This window comes from Sus scrofa, chromosome 11, assembly GCF_054392235.1.
Source record: "Sus scrofa isolate SSC_HxYL_T2T_F1_AM1 chromosome 11, Sscrofa_HxYL_maternal_Yorkshire_Landrace_v2.0, whole genome shotgun sequence".
Classification (NCBI taxonomy): domain Eukaryota; kingdom Metazoa; phylum Chordata; class Mammalia; order Artiodactyla; family Suidae; genus Sus; species Sus scrofa.
The window spans coordinates 65,421,822-65,438,123 of NC_139393.1; the positions used below are offsets into that span (position 1 = coordinate 65,421,822).

The following is a 16,302-nucleotide window of genomic DNA, read 5'->3' on the forward strand; positions in this document are numbered from 1 at the left end:
GTTTGATTAAGATGTGTCTCAGTGTATTCCTCCTTGGGTTTATTTTATATGGTACTCGTTGTGCTTCCTGGATTTGAGTGAGTGGTTCCTTTCCCCTGTTAGGGAAGTTTTCAGCTATTATCTCTTGGAATATGTTTTCTGTCCCCTTCTGTCTCTCTTCTCCTTCTGGCACCCCTATAATATGGATGTTGGTGCGTTTAACATTGTCCCAGAGTTCCCTGAGACTCTCTTCATTTGTTTTCAATCTTTTTTCTCTTTTCTGTTCTGCATCCATAATTCCCACTAATCTGTCCTCCACCTCACTTATTTGTTCTTCTGCCTCCTGTATTCTGCTGTTAGCTGCTTCTAGTGAATTTCTTATTTCAGTTATTGTATTTTGCATCTATTCTTGTTTAATTTTTATATCTTGTATCTCTTTGGTCAGTGTTTCCTGTAAGTTATCCATCTTTGCCTCCAGTTTATTTCTAATGTCTTGCATCATCTTCAGCATCAACAATCTAAAGTCTTTTTCCTGGAGGCTGAGAGTCTCCTCATTGCTTAGCTGTTTTTCTGGGGTTTTTCCTTTCTCCCTCATCTGAGTTATAGTTCTCTGTCTTTTCATTTTTACAGGTTTTTGGTGTGGTGACCTTTTTTATAGATAATAGTGTTATAGCCTCTCTTACTTCTGGTGTCTGCCCCCTTGTGGTTGAAGTGTGTATGGGGGCTTGCTGTAGGCTTCCTGATGGGAGGTGCTGATGCCTGCCCACTGGTAGGTGGAGCTTATTCTAATCCCTCTGGTGGGTGGAGCTTAGTCTCTGGATGGGATTAGAGATGGCTGTGTGCCTGGGTTTTTTTTTTTTTTTTTTTTTTTTATTATTATTTTCCCACTGTACAGCAAGGAGGTCAGGTCATCCTTAGATGTATACATTGCAGTTACAGTTTTTTTCCCCCACACTTTCTTCTGTTGCGACATGAGTATCTAGACATAGTTCTCAATGCTATTCAGCAGGATCTCCTTATAAATCTATTCTAGGTTGTGTCTGATAAGCCCAAGCTCCCGATCCCTCCCACTCCCTCCCCCTCCCATCAGGCAACCACAAGTCTCTTCTCCAAGTCCATGATTTTCTTTTCTGAGGAGATGTTCATTTGTGCTGGATATTAGATTCCAGTTATAAGTGATATCATATGGTATTTGTCTGTCTTTCTGGCTCATTTCACTCAGTATGAGATTCTCTAGTTCCATCCATGTTGCTGCAAATGGCATGATGTCATCCTTTTTTATGGCTGAGTAGTATTCCATTGTGTATATATACCACCTCTTCCGAATCCAATCATCTGTCGATGGACATTTGGGTTGTTTCCATGTCCTGGCTATTGTGAATAGGGCTGCAATGAACATGCGGGTGCATGTGTTTCTTTTAAGTAGAGTTTTGTCCGGATAGATGCCCAAGAGTGGGATTGCAGGGTCACATGGAAATTCTATGTATAGATTTCTAAGGTATCTCCAAACTGTTCTCCATAGTGGCTGTACCAGTTTACATTCCCACCAGCAGTGCAGGAGGGTTCCCTTTTCTCCACAGCCCCTCCAGCACTTGTTATTTGTGGATTTATTAATGATGGCCATTCTGACTGGTGTGAGGTGGTATCTCATGGTAGTTTTGATTTGCATTTCTCTTATAATCAGCGATGTTGAGCATTTTTTCATGTGTTTGTTGGCCATCTGTATATCTTCCTTGGAGAAATGTCTATTCAGGTCTTTTGCCCATTTTTCCATTGATTGATTGGCTTTTTTGCTGTTGAGTTGTATAAGTTGCTTGTATATTCTAGAGATTAAGCCCTTGTCAGTTGTATCATTTGAAACTATTTTCTCCCATTCTGTAAGTTGTCTTTTTGTTTTCTTTTTGGTTTCCTTTGCTGTGCAAAAGCTTTTCAGTTTGATGAGGTCCCATGGGTTTATTTTTGCTCTAATTTCTATTGCTTTGGGAGACTGACCTGAGAAAATATTCATGATGTTGATGTCAGAGAGTGTTTTGCCTATGTTTTCTTCTAGGAGTTTGATGGTGTCCTGTCTTATATTTAAGTCTTTCAGCCATTTGGAGTTTATTTTTGTGCATGGTGTGAGGGTGTGTTCTAGTTTCATTGCTTTGCATACAGCTGTCCAGGTTTCCCAGCAATGCTTGCTGAATAGACTTTCCTTTTCCCATTTGATGTTCCTGCCTCCCTTGTCAAAGATTAATTGACCATAGGTGTCAGGGTTTATTTCCGGATTCTCTATTCTGTTCCATTGGTCTGTCTGTCTGTTTTGATACCAGTACCACACTGTTTTGATGGCTGTGGCTTTGTAGTATTTCTTGAAGTCTGGGGGAGTTATGCCTCCTGCTTGGTTTTTTTTCTCAGGATTGCTTTGGCGATTCTGGGTCTTTTGTGGTTCCATATAAATGTTTGGATTGTTTGTTCTAGTTCTGTGAACAATGTCATGGGTAATTTGATAGGGATTGCATTGAATCTGTAGATTGCTTTGGGTAGGATGGCCATTTTCACAATATTGATTTTTCCAATCCAGGAACATGGAATATCTTTCCATTTCTTTACATCTTCTTTGATTTCTTTGATTAAAGTTTTATAGTTCTCGGCATATAGGTCCTTTACCTCTTTGGTCAGGTGTATTCCGAGGTATTTGATTTTGTGAGGTACAATTTTAAAAGGTATCATTTTTTTGTATTCCTTTTCTAATGTTTCATTGCTGGTATACAGAAATGCAACTGACTTCTGAATGTTAATCCTATAGCCTGCCACTTTGCTGAATTTATTAATCAGTTCAAGTAGTTTTGGGGTTGAGTCCTTAGGGTTTTCTAGGTATAGTATCATATCATCTGCATACAGTGACAGTTTGATCTCTTCTCTTCCTATATGGATGCCTTTTATTTCTTTTGTTTGTCTAATTGCTGTGGCCAGGACTTCCAAAACTATGTTGAAGAGGAGTGGTGAGAGTGGGCATCCCTGTCTTGTTCCAGATTTGAGTGAGAAGGCTTTCAGTTTTTCCCCATTGAGGATTATATTTGCTGTGGGTTTATCATAAATGGCTTTGATTATATTCAGGAATGTTCCCTCTATACCCACTTTGGCGAGGGTCTTGATCATGAATGGATGTTGAACTTTGTCAAATGCTTTTTCTGCGTCTATTGAGATGATCATATGATTTTTGACCTTTTTTTTTGTTAATGTGGTGTATGATGCTGATTATTTGCGTATGTTGAACCATCCTTGTGAACCTGGGATGAACCCAACCTGATCATGGTGTATAATTTTTTTGATATGTTGTTGGATTCAGTTGGCTAAGATTTTGTTGAGAATTTTTGCATCTATATTCATCAATGATATTGGGCGATAGTTTTCTTTTTTGGTGGTATCTCTGCCTGGTTTTGGAATGAGGGTGATGGTGGCCTCATAGAATGTCTTTGGGAGTATTCCTTCTTCTTCAACCTTTTGAAAGAGTTTCAGGAGGATGGGCACCAATTCCTCTTTATATGTTTGGTAAAATTCGCCTGTGAAGCCATCTGGTCCTGGACTTTTATTTGTAGGGAGTGATTTTATGACCTCTTCAATTTCATTTCTAGTGATCGGTCTGTTCAGTTGGTCTGTTTCTGCTTGATTCAGTTTTGGCAGGCTGTAAGATTCTAGAAAATTGTCCATTTCTTCCAGATTGTCAAACTTGTTGCCATACAGTTGTTCATAGTGTTCTCTTATGGTTTTTTGTATTTCTGCTGTATCCGTTGTGATTTCTCCTTTTTCATTTATAATTTTGGTTATTTGGGTTCTTTCTCTCCTCTTTTTAGTGAGTCTGGCCAGGGGTTTGTCAATTTTGTTCACCTTTTCAAAGAACCAGCTCTTGGTTTTATTAATTTTCTTTATTGTTTTTTGAGTCTCTATTTTATTGATTTCTTCTTTGATCTTTATAATTTCCTTCCTTCTGCTGACTTTAGGACTTTTTTGTTCTTCTTTTTCTAATTCGTTTAGGTGGAGGGTTAAGTTGTCAATTTGGGATCTTTCTTCTTTTTTGAGAAAGGCCTGGATTGCTATAAATTTCCCTCTGAGCACTGCTTTCGCAGCATCCCATAGATTTTGAGAGGTTGTGTCTTCATTATCATTTGTTTCAAGGTAGTTTTTAATTTCCTTCTTGATTTCCTCATTGACCCATTGGTTTTTGAGTAGCATGTTGTTTAGTCTCCATGGAGTAGGTTTTTTCTCTTTGCTTTTCCCATGGTTGATTTCTAATTTCATGGCATTGTGGTCAGAGAAGATACTTGAGATAATTTCTATGCTCCTAAATTTATTGAGATTCGCTTTGTGTCCCAATATGTGGTCGATTCTTGAGAATGTTCCATGAGCATTTGAGAAGAATGTGTATTCTGCTTTTTTTGGATGTAGTGTCCTGAAGATATCAATTAAGTCTAACTTTTCTATTGTTTCCTTTAGGATCTCTGTTGCTTTATTGGTTTTCTGTCTAGAGGATCTGTCCATTGATGTGAGGGGGGTATTAAGGTCTCCTACTATGACTGTATTCTCATCAATATCTCCCTTTATGTCTGTTAATATTTGTTGTATGTATCTGGGTGGTCCTATATTTGGGGCATATATGTTGACGATAGTAACATCCTCTCCTTGGATGGATCCCTTAATCATTAAATAGTGTCCTTCTTTGTCTTTCTTTGTCTTTTGTTTTAAAGTCTATTTTGTCTGATATGAGCGTTGCGACTCCTGCTTTTCTGTCATGTCTATTGGCGTGAACTATTTTTCCCCACCCTTTCACTTTCAATCTATACGTATCTTTTGTCCTAAGGTGAGTTTCTTGTAGGCAGCATATTGAAGGTTTTTGCCTTTTTATCCACTCAGCCACTCTGTGTCTTTTGATTGGGGCATTCAGTCCATTGACATTTAAGGTGATAATTGATAGATGATTATTTATTGCCATTTGAACCTCGTGTTCCAGTTGATTCCATGGTTCTCCATTTTTTTTTTTTTTTTTTTTTTTTGGTTGGATGGTCTCCTGTTATTATCTGCTTGAGTGGTTTTTTTTTTCATTTTTTGCAAATGCAATATTTGGTTTTGGCTTGTGATTGCCCTGTTTTTTAAGTATGCTAACCCTTTCCCATAAATGTGTGTTTTAGCCTAATGGTCCTGTAAGTTCAAACACTTCATTACTATATTAAAATTAAGAAGAGAGACATACATATAAACAAAAAGGGTTATTTACCTCCTGACATCCCTTGCCCACATTTTATGGTTTTGATGACTCTTTTTTATTTTTTTCTTTTTAATTTTATTTTGTTTGAAGCATGTTCATGATTAAATCTGTATGCTGGCTTATTTGAGTGACTTCTCTCTGATTGCAGTTTCCTCAGTCCTAGTTCTTCCTCTTCTTCTTCTTCTTCTTTTTTTTTTTTCTTTTCTTTTTTCTTCCCTTTCCTTCCTTTCTTTTTGGTTTAGAGAAGCCCTTTCAATATTTCCTTTAACCTGGGTTTTGTGTTGCTGTATTCTTTAAGTTTTTGTTTGTTGGGAAAAATTTTTATTTCCCCTTCTATTTTAAATGATATTCTTGCTGGATAGAGTATTCTAGGTTGCATATTTTTTCCTTTGAGCACTTTAAATATCTCTTGCCATTCCCTCCTGGCCTGTAGTGTTTCTGTAGAGAAATCAGCTGATATTCTTATGGGGGTTCCCTTGTAGGTAACATTCTGTTTTTCTCTTGCTGCCTTGAGGATCCTCTCTTTATCACTAACTTTTGCCATTTTTATTATGATGTGTCTTGGTGTGGGTCTGTTTGGGTTCAGTTTGTTTGGGGCCCTCTGTGCTTCTTGTACCTTGAATCCAGTATCCTTTAGATTTGGGAAGTTTCCAGCAATAATTTCTTCAAATATATTTTCCATTCCCTTATCTTTTTCTACTCCTTCTGGAATTCCTATTATGTGTAGATTGACCCGCTTTATATTATCCCATAGGTCTCTTATATTGCTTTCCAGTTTTTTGATTCGGTTTTCTGTCTGTTGACCAGATTGAGTGATTTCCATTATTCTATCTTCCATATCACTGATTCGTTCTTCTGCATTATTCATTCTGGTTTTTACTGCCCTTAGTTCAGTTTGCATCTCTGCAAATGAATGTTCTAGTTTTTCTTGGCTCCTCCTTATATTTTCTAGTTCCTTTCTGAGGGTATCTGCATTACTGTTCATATCTTCTCTTAATTCCTTCAGTATTTTCACTATTTCTCTTTTGAACTCCAGGTCTGTCAGACTGCCGAGATCTGTTTCATTGTTGACTGTTTTAGGTGAGTTCTCCTGTTGGTTTGACTGGGGGTGGTTTCTCAGCTTCTTCATCTTGCTTGTTGTTTTCTTTCTCCTGAGGGAGTTGTACTCTCCGTGATCGGGCAGTGTTTGCCTTGTCACTGCCGTGGAATATTTCCTGAGGGCTGGCGTTGTTGGTCAATCTTTTTTGAGGCAGTGTGGCTTTTCTGGAGTGTTGATGGGGCTAACAGTGTTTCTTTGAAGCAAAGGAGGACTTCCTGAGGGCAGACAGGACTGAGAGGTCCACACCGCGATGGTAGCAGATTTCACTTGGTCATGCAGAGCTTGCTCTGGTGTTTTTAGGCTGTGGGGTTCTTGCAGGGGGTTGGCGGTGTTGGGCAGCTGCTCTTTAGGGGTGCATCACCCCCTGGGGGCTGGAGCAGCTATCTGGGGCACTGAGAACCTGAGAGGCTCTTCCCTAGGGCAGCCCAACTCAGAAGGACAGCCTGAGAATGTAGGCGGATCTTTTCACAGTCTGGCTGAGCTTGTTGCAGCTTTTCTGGGCTGCAGGGGGTCCTGCCTGGAGCTGGCAGTCCTATGCAGCTGGTCCACTAGAGCATCCCCTGGGGGCTTGGGCGGGTAGCAGGGCCGTTGGAAACCGAAGAGGCTCCTCCCCGGGGCAACCCGACTCAGAAAAACCATCCGAGAATTAGGCCGATCTATTCACAGCCTGGCTAAGCTTGTTCTAGCTTTTCTAGGCTGCAGGCCTTTTCTCGGGGGCTGGTGCTGTTTGGTGCTGCTCTGCGGAAGTGTAGCCCCTCCAAAGGGCAAGCAGGCCTGTGCAGGGACAGCCCCTGCGGTGGCAGGCTTCAGGCAATTGTTGAGGCCAGCCCTCCTGGATGGCAGGCAGCCCCAGGTCTGTGAGAGCATAGGGCGTGGCGGGGGTGGGGGGAGGGGATGCACTGGGAAGCAGAGTTTTCAGCTAGCTAGCGGGCCTGTAAGCTTGCTGTGGCGTGGGGGGTATTCTATGGGGACCCACCCCTTCTTCTCTCCCCTCCCCAGCACGGGCGCAGACCAGGCTCTTCTCCCAGGTTCCCTCTGATGTGGCTTTCCCCTTCCCCACTCCTGGAGTATTGCTCCCTTCCTCTGTGACAGCTTTGTTTTCTAGTCTCCCAGGCAGTCTCTGCCCCGTCAACTGGTTTCTAGACCTCCCAAGCAGTTTCCGCTCTGCCCCGCCCCCCTAGCCTGGGGACTAATCTCTGGAGCCGAGGTCTCGGTGTCCAGCCCCCACCCAGGCGTCCCCTGGCCCTTTCTCAGGGATTAACCTTCGGAGGTGAGGTCTCGGTGTTCAGCCCCCACCCAGGCGTCCCTGCCTGGGGGTTTTTAGGGAGCTTGTTTACTGAGGGGCAGGGTTGTGATCCCACCTGGATTGTTGTTTGCCCTGGAGCTTCTCAGCACTGACTGACATGGGGCCAGATTTTACCAAAATGACCACCTCCAGAGAAAGGCCTGGCTGCTGAATATTCCCAAGAGCTTTGCCTTCAATGTCCTTCCCTTACAACAAGCCACATTCACCCCTGTTTTCCCAGGATGTCCTCCAAGAACTGCAGTCAGGATTGCACATTCCTGTGCAGACCTCACTCTGCCCTGGGACCCAGTGTGTGTGAATGTCCGTGTGTGCCTTTTAAGAATGGGGTCTCCATTTCCTGCACACAAGCCCCACTGGCCTTCAATGCCAGATGCTCTAGGGACTCTTTCTCCCAGTGCCAGATCCCCGCACGTGAGGGTTTGATGTGGGGCTCAGAACTCTCACTCTGGTAGGTGAATCTCTCTCTGTGAACCAGTTAGTTTTCAGTCTGTGGAGCTTCCCACCTGGGAGGTATGGGGTTGTTTATATCGCAAAATCGCCCCTCCTACTTCTTCATGTGGCCTCCTCTTTTTCTTCTGGAGTAGGGTATCTTTTTTAAGGTTCCCAGTCCATTTGGGTGGAGATTACTCAGTCTTTAGTTGTGAATTTTGTTGTTTTTAGGCGAGAAATTGAGCTCCAGTCCTTCTACTCTGCCATCTTAATTGAGAAACATCTTCTTAAATGTGGGTGGCAATTTAATCTCTGAATGAAAACTGAAAACCGATGTGTAGGTCTCTCAGTCCAAAAGTATCAGGTTTGAATTGAGGCTAAAATACCACTTATAATAAAACATACTATTTGGATGAGACACAGGCTTTTAGGGACATGTAAATTAAAAGAGATTTTTCAATGTGTTTTGCAGTCTCTGGTTCATGAAATGATTTGAAATGTGTCTGCCGTTGTACTGCAGACATATCGCTTAGCTCTTTTCAGGAAGACTTGTGAGTCCTTATACATTTACTGTCTCTAAGGAGTGTTGGAGTATTTTTTAGTGACTTGATATTAGAACCTAAATATGGTTTCTTTTTAGCAAATATCTGAATCAAATGTGTTTTCTGGAAAGGCTGTAAAAGATGAAGCTCAAAAGTAGGTGTCACACCTTGATGGAAGAACAAAAATGAAGCCAGAGTAGTCAAGATGGAATCCATCTGCCTCTGGACATGTGTATCTCCAGGTAAACCAGTGGCACAGAAGGAATTGGTGCCACTGAGTTTTCAAGAAACATACTTACCTGCTGAGAAAAGCCTGGGGGAACCTTTATAATTCTCTACTGCCAACTGATAAAACTACAGAAATGTGGCTTATAAAGGGTGAAGAAACAAACTCTTTTATGAGCAGTAGTTTGAATTTTAATACCATCATTAGGATACACTGTGTGACTTATTGTCACTTTAAAATCTGAATTATTAAAAAAAAATCAAAAGCTAATAAAAGTGTTAGGTGATAGCTTGATCCATCGAAGGTCAGATGTAACAGTATAGCAAATTGACTGCTTAATTGTTCTCATTAAGCATACAGGTTATCCTAAATTTGTGTTAGTAATGTGACCTTCATAGGAAAAAATGTCCCGAGCATCTTAACAACAGTCTCTTTCTTTTTTTTATTGTTGTTTCTGTCCTTCACATTATCATGTGAAGAAATCAGAAAGAAAATGTGGCATAATTTCAGTTAAGTGTTCTGTAGGATAAAATCACTGCAAGTGCTCAATTTAAAAATACATGCCAAGGTCAATTTTTCTTTTTAAATATTTTTAGGGCCACACCCATGGCACATGGAAGTTCCTAGGCTAGGGGTGGAATGGGAGCTACAGCTGCCAGTCTACACCACAGCCACAGCAGCACCACATCCCAGCCACATGTGCAGCCTTCACTACAGCTCTTGGCACTGCCAGATCCTTAACCCACTGAGTAATGCCAGGGGCTGAACCCGCATCCTCATGAGTATTAGTTGGGTTCATTACCACTGAACCACAATAGGATCTCCAGCCAAGGTAATTTTTACCCAGCCCTGGGGTTATGTAAAACATGTGAAACTCCTAGCAATTGGGGGATTGAGAAAGAAGGATCAACAGAAAATCATGGTTAATAGCAATAGCATTAAAATGTTGCTTTTCTTTATTGGAAGCGAAGAATCATGAGACCATGGATACAAAGCTGCATATATTTAATGTTGTCAAGGTACTGAGCTTTGATGCACAGTACTAATGAGATGTATTTTGTAAGCACTACAGCAAAAGAGAATTTTTTAGAATGTGTAATGGGGGCTGCCAGGAGATGTAAAAAGTGGCTATTTGAGTGATGGACACTACATCTAAATTAAATCTTTCTGTAGAAAAAACTGCTCTCTTTTTTTACAGTGGTACTAAAATGGCAGGGAGTAGTGCTGGCGTTAGAATATTCCACAGCCCAAATGAGCTCTTAGTTGTTCTTATTGACAATATCCACGGGTTCAGAAGAAGTTAACTCATCTCATTGGAGTTAACATCTCTCTGGCTAACCTACAGTGTCTGGGTTAATTTTTTAGAGAGGCTTGGAAAAAACACAGTTATATGAAGGAATAAGAATGCTTTCTCAAAACTGTAGAAATGACATTGAATCACACTTTTCTTATATGTTCCTTTTGTTGCGTCATGTTATAAAGTCAGACATAAATAAATATATACAGGAGGATGAATAGGATCATGCTAGAAGGAAAAAAAATCTAGGCATATAGATAGAGGTGTCTCATAAGCGATAAAAATAGAGCTCTCAAAGATAGTAAATGAAATCTTAGGCCTGAGGTGTAAAACTAGTTTGACTGTTATAAATAAACAGTAAACTAAGTATTTAATGAACATTTTTGAATAAATAGAAAAAAATTATACAAAATATAAAAATTAATCTTAGTATTTCTAGTTTATCTTTTTACAGACTTTTACATTTAAAAATGGGAGTTTAAAGTTGTGTCTAGTTATATGTTCTTAATTCATATATCATCAGAGTAAAGTAGAACAGTATTCCTCCTTGTTCATTTTGTGTGCAATGAAGCTGAAGCTACAGAGATTTAAAGGATACTGGGAAGTGAATTAGCATCCTGTTTTTAGCACCAGGGTATCTGTTAAACATTTTTGATAATATGTATTTGGTCAGCTTAAATCTCTGATCCTGTTTATACAATTGAAAAATAAAGAGATAAAGAATATGTGAATAACTAACTACATATAATGTCCAAAGATCTTACATACTATTACATTATTTAATGTAATTTTTGGTCAATGTCTTGAGGTAAGTCCTAATAGTCTTATTTTAAATGAGAAGAAAAATTCAAAGAAGTAAATAATTTGCCTGAATTCTTCAGGTCTAACTCCAGTCTGGCTAACTCCAACAGTTAGTATTTTTATGTTTAAAAGGGTTATGTTACACCAGTCATAGCATCTTTGCTATCCTAAAATTCCCATATGTTACATATCTAGCTATGGTCAACCTTGGTGACTAAATATGATTTACATTTATTACTGAGTCTGGGATCCTTTTTAACTTACTTGATATAGCATGTTAAATCTAAGACTTTTTTCTGGTAATGGGAATATGGAAATTGGATAAAAGCTAAAACCAAAATGGCTAAAATATAACCATCAGGACTCATATGCAGGTAGGATAGAGAGAGACTGAAACTCTCAAACACTGGTGATATTGTCTATTAAAGTTGAGCATATGCAACTTACCTAGCAATTCCTTTTACAACAAGGTGCGTGTGTGAGAAAATTTAAAGCAGTATTATCCATAATTCATTCAGGATGGACTGTAGATCTAAATATAATGGCAAAGAAAAATACAAGTTCTAACCACAAAGGAATAGAATGTTTTCAGTACAAAATTGATAAAGTTCAAACAGTCATCAGAAGTAGAATGGATGGATTGATATTACACTGTATTCACACTGTAAGGATATTATAGTTCAATTGCATGTAATGCACTACAGCTTCATGGAATTGTAATATTGGATACAAGAAATCCTATCCTGCTTAAAGTACAAAATCAGGCAGTTCTGAATTATAGTGTTAGAAGTAAAGATAGAAGTTACCTTTGGGTGATAGGGAATGGATATTGATCAGAAAATGAAAGAAGGTAGTTTCTGGGTTCCTGCAAATGGACTGTTTCTTTCTTCAATGGTGGTTAAACACATGTTTACGTTATTCTAATGCATTGAAATCGGTATTGATAAATCTTTCATTTTTGTACACAGATCATATTTTATAATTTAAAAATAAAATCAGTAAGTCAAAATCAAGTTTAAATGAAACAATGACAATTATTTGGTAACCCTACGATATAGATCATCAAGTAGTAGTATTTAGCACCGGAATCCTACAAGAATTACTTGACTCCTCTATGCTACCTGATGAGTCTAAAGTAATTTTGGCAAATGCCAGTTACTCAGTCTCAAGCGATGGCCTACCAAGCTTTGATCAAGTGGAACATCTTTATTTATTTCATAAATTTAGGCTGTTTTGATAGTGACTACCTGAAATTCAGTTCAAAAAATGTATCTTCTCATTAAATATTTATTTTTCTCCAATCCCTGTATTTGAAGGGGAACCTTTTATTTTACTGAGCTCTGAAGGGGTTTATTTAGATTTTTATGATTGCAGGTCACTAAAACATTGCTTTCATTTGAAAAACATGTAAATATAGGAAAACAAAGTGATTCCTAACCTCACCGTTTTAGTTTAGCTTCAAGCATTACATCCCGTGCCCTAAACTCATTCTTTTATTATATTTCTTACTTTATCACACTACACCCTCACTCAAGGATCTTTGGCTTGATACTTCTGGTGTCCCTTTATATTTTTTTAAATCATTAGTTTTCGGCCTTCAAAAAGACAAAGTTTCTCTTCCAAGTTTCTCTTGTACAATCACTTTGTCAAGTTTTATTCTTTCTCACTGCCTTTCTCTGTACCCCCCCCATTAACCTCATCTGTCTCCCTCCCATTAACCTCTGAAATGTGCTAGAATCTGACCCTGCCTGTACATGCCACAGATATTATCACTGTGCTAAAAAGAATGGACAGATTTTAGATATTAAAATACTTCACGTTTCTGAAATTCTTGGCACTGTGGACATTTCTTGTCGTCCTTGCTGCCTTTCAGCTAGTCCAGAGTGACTTCCCACTGTTTTATTGACTGCATGTCTTAGAACCATTGTAGACATTTTTCCTCTTCTCTTTCACAAATGTTGCTATTTTTTATTACGAATATCTTTGTACATCTGTGCTTTACTAAGTTTCCATTGGCAGTGTTTTCCAAGTTCACGAATCCAATATAACTGTATGCGGATGGTGTCCATTTTAGTCTGGAGTCACCTGAAACAGTGCTTTGGGCGCTAGTAGTTTATAGGTCAGAGGATCTCAACATAGTGTAGGTGAGTGTGAAAATGAGATAAGAATGGAAAATAGGCCAAAAAGAGTGCATTATCAGATAAGTTACTTCCATGAGCAACTGGAGATAAATTCTGTGGACTGTTTCTTAGGGTAGAATATGTGATTGAATTATATTGATAGACCTGTCAGAGAGCAGGCATATTTATCCATTACCTTGTAGGGAACTTATTATTTTTCCTGGACTTTCGGCCTATCTGCAGATAGAATTAATGTCAAGAAAATCTTCAGGCAAAGATTCATAAATGCTGCATGTTTGGCTTGCATGTATGGAAATGGAAAAGGCTGGGATTTGGATAGGTAAGACTCAGGATCTGCTACATTACAGGCCGTCTTCATATCACTCTGGTCTAGTTACGTATACCGCATAAAGTTTATACTGTACCATCACTGGTTCTTTGAGGTAGTGGGTATTTATAACTTCTTAAAATGGTAAAAGAATCTCTCTTGAGTCAATCAGCATTCCCCATTGATTGATTAAGTTGATCCCAAATCTGTAGTCAGTATCTATTATCTTTCCTTGTCACTCTTTCTAAAGTTTCCTCAGTAGGTAGTCTAGTTCTTTATCTCTGGGGTAATCTAAGTCCCTGATGACAATGTTTTGCAGGCTGAAATTACACATTCAAGCACACCCTCCAGGAGTCTATTGGATTAAAAAAAATGACATTTTGAGACAGAAACACTTGTGCCTTGATAGTAATTACACTAACAGAAGGTGTAATTCCTTTCTTGACCCACATGTCTACCATTACAAGAGCCCAAAATGAGCCTTAGCTGTGGTAGCTTTAATTTTACAGGACTACACACTTTGTCCTGTAGTATAAGCATTCTGTCCCATTTCCAGAAATCGGGATCTCTACATCTGTAGAAACTCAAGTTGTAGTGTTAGGAAACAAACTTCTCAATGACGAGGGACTGTGAGAGAGGGTCTACCCCCAATTTTATCCTTTGTACCTAGTAATCACTAGGTCGGTTCCTCCTGTGAAAATTCTCATTCAAATGTTGTGGTTTTAGGATAGAAGCACCAACTCCAAAACCCTAATAAGCTTCCAGGCGAAGCCTGTGCTGCTGTTCCATGAACCACACTTTGAGTAACAAAACTGTGAAATGTTTCTAGATCTTACCTCTCATTTTCAGTAGAACGATCCCTGCTACTTGTCATCCTGAAAATTTACTTTCTGGGACTGTGATAGAATTCTTTATTCTGCCAAACTTTCCATTCCCATTCAGTCTCCAGGGCTATTATCCATACCTTTTATCTCTATTTCCAATTTTTAGTTTTGGACATTGTAATTCTTTACAGGATTTTGCCACATCCGCTAAATTTGCCGCTTGCCTCAGAATTGTCATAATCTGTTTACAAAATCGCACATAGAGAAATATTTCTAAATTACAATTCACATCATATTCCTGGTTAATACACATTTAAACCCCTCTGGAGAATGTTCAAACTCTTCCTCATTACTGAGAAAAACCCTGCCGATTTACTGAAATACCTACTCTCCTCTAAAACTCTAGTTTCTAATCATGGTTTTATTTGCAACTGTTCATTGCCAGGAAGAGTTGTATTTGTAAACAATAAAACAGAATTTCTTTAAAAATGGTATAGAATGAATATATTTCATTAAATTTTTCTTGCTAAAATTAACAAAAAAATTAAGTTTACATTTAACTCATAACTTATGTGAGAAACAAGAGTAAAGTATAAATGTTCTTTCTATATTATAGGAAAATAAGGGGACTAATATTAATGAACTTAAATTGTTACCCTTTATTTCATAAACTACAAAATATGGTTAAAGAAGTGAAATTATTTGCTAAAATTATGTGTTCAGCGATTAAGTTTTTTTGGTTTGTTTGTTTGTTTGTTTGTTTGTTTAAAGGCCATACCTGTGGCATATGGAAGTTCCCAGGACAGGGGTTGAATTGGAGCTTAAACTGGGGCCTACACCAGATCCAACCTGCATCTATGACCTATACCATAGCTTGTGGCAATGCCAGGTCCTTAACCCACTGAGCCACAACAGGGACTCCAGTTTTTTGTTTTTTTTTTTTTAACAATCCTTTCAAATTCCAAATGTACTCACTTTTTAAAACAACTTTATACTTCAGATACAAATAATGTATTTAAGAGTTATGATTTTTTTTTTTTTTTTTTTTTTTTTTGCCTCCTGTGTTACTATAATGCTAGACAGGTTCTGAGCCAATACAAAGATCAGTTATATAAACATTAAGTATTCTTTTGCTGTAAATTGCAGCTTCAAATTATTTTCATGACCTATTTGTTATACCCTTGATCTATTTAGTATATACACTGAATTACAAATTTTCAGGGGAAAAAAATATGTTAGCTTTAATGTACATTTTCTTGGTTTCCCATATTTTTGACAACAGGGGTTCAATACCTTTAAAACTATTCAAGATCTGCAATTCAAAACACTTATCTTTGAATACAAATCTTCCAAAGGAGACTGGTGTTATTTTATCATGAAATACATATGCAGTATCACATATCTATGTAAAGTTAACTCCCTTAAATAGGCCCCCTACTTGTTTATTTGTTTACCCTATTGGTTAACTTTTACAGTGCCCTGAACACTCTTTACCTCATGAAACTTTCTCAGTTTACCAATACTGTCCTAGATTTTGAACCTCTCTGGTGGCTGTTCTCACCTTTGTTTCAGACTTCCTACTTCTGTTTCTCCTAATATTGCAAGCTTAATGAACATTATTGATGATTTATGGCCAAAAAACAAATATAAATGATGAAAACATATTTGGATGTTATTCAGAAGGGAGGTAGATACTTTTTGAAACAATATTGATTAGGATGTAAGAGAATCAGAATTATAATCTAGAAAGCTTTGTATGCACTGTGGAAATGGATTGGAATGTGGCAGTAGTGGAGATATGTTTGATGTGGGAGTTCACGGACGTAAATATTGGGACACAGAACATTGTCCATTTCATGTAAGTCTAATGAATACATGACTTTAGGGCCTCATTCTCAAACAATCACAAATCCGTTTCTGTACTTCTTTCTAAGACTGTGTTCTTAGTCTGACTGTAACTCTTGCACTGTTAATTGATTGTCATCTGTGAAATATGCTGCATCAGCATTCTGCAAAAGAAAACAGTCTCTTCAAAATAGACAGAAACCAACCAAAAACAATGTCTCATAGCATATGAGGAATGGAAGAGGGGAACAGAGGTGGACT

The 16,302-nt window shown here is 38.4% G+C and overlaps 2 long non-coding RNA genes across 3 annotated transcripts in view; both read left to right on the forward strand.

Annotated features, from left to right (window-relative positions):
* LOC102164643 (uncharacterized) overlaps positions 1 to 16,302 on the forward strand; it is a 1,014,431-nt gene that overhangs the window by 210,195 nt on the left and 787,934 nt on the right. The window lies entirely within an intron of this gene.
* The window catches only part of LOC110255841 (uncharacterized), a 233,609-nt gene that overhangs the window by 201,630 nt on the left and 15,677 nt on the right, over positions 1 to 16,302 (forward strand). The gene's annotated exons all lie outside the window — the stretch shown is intronic.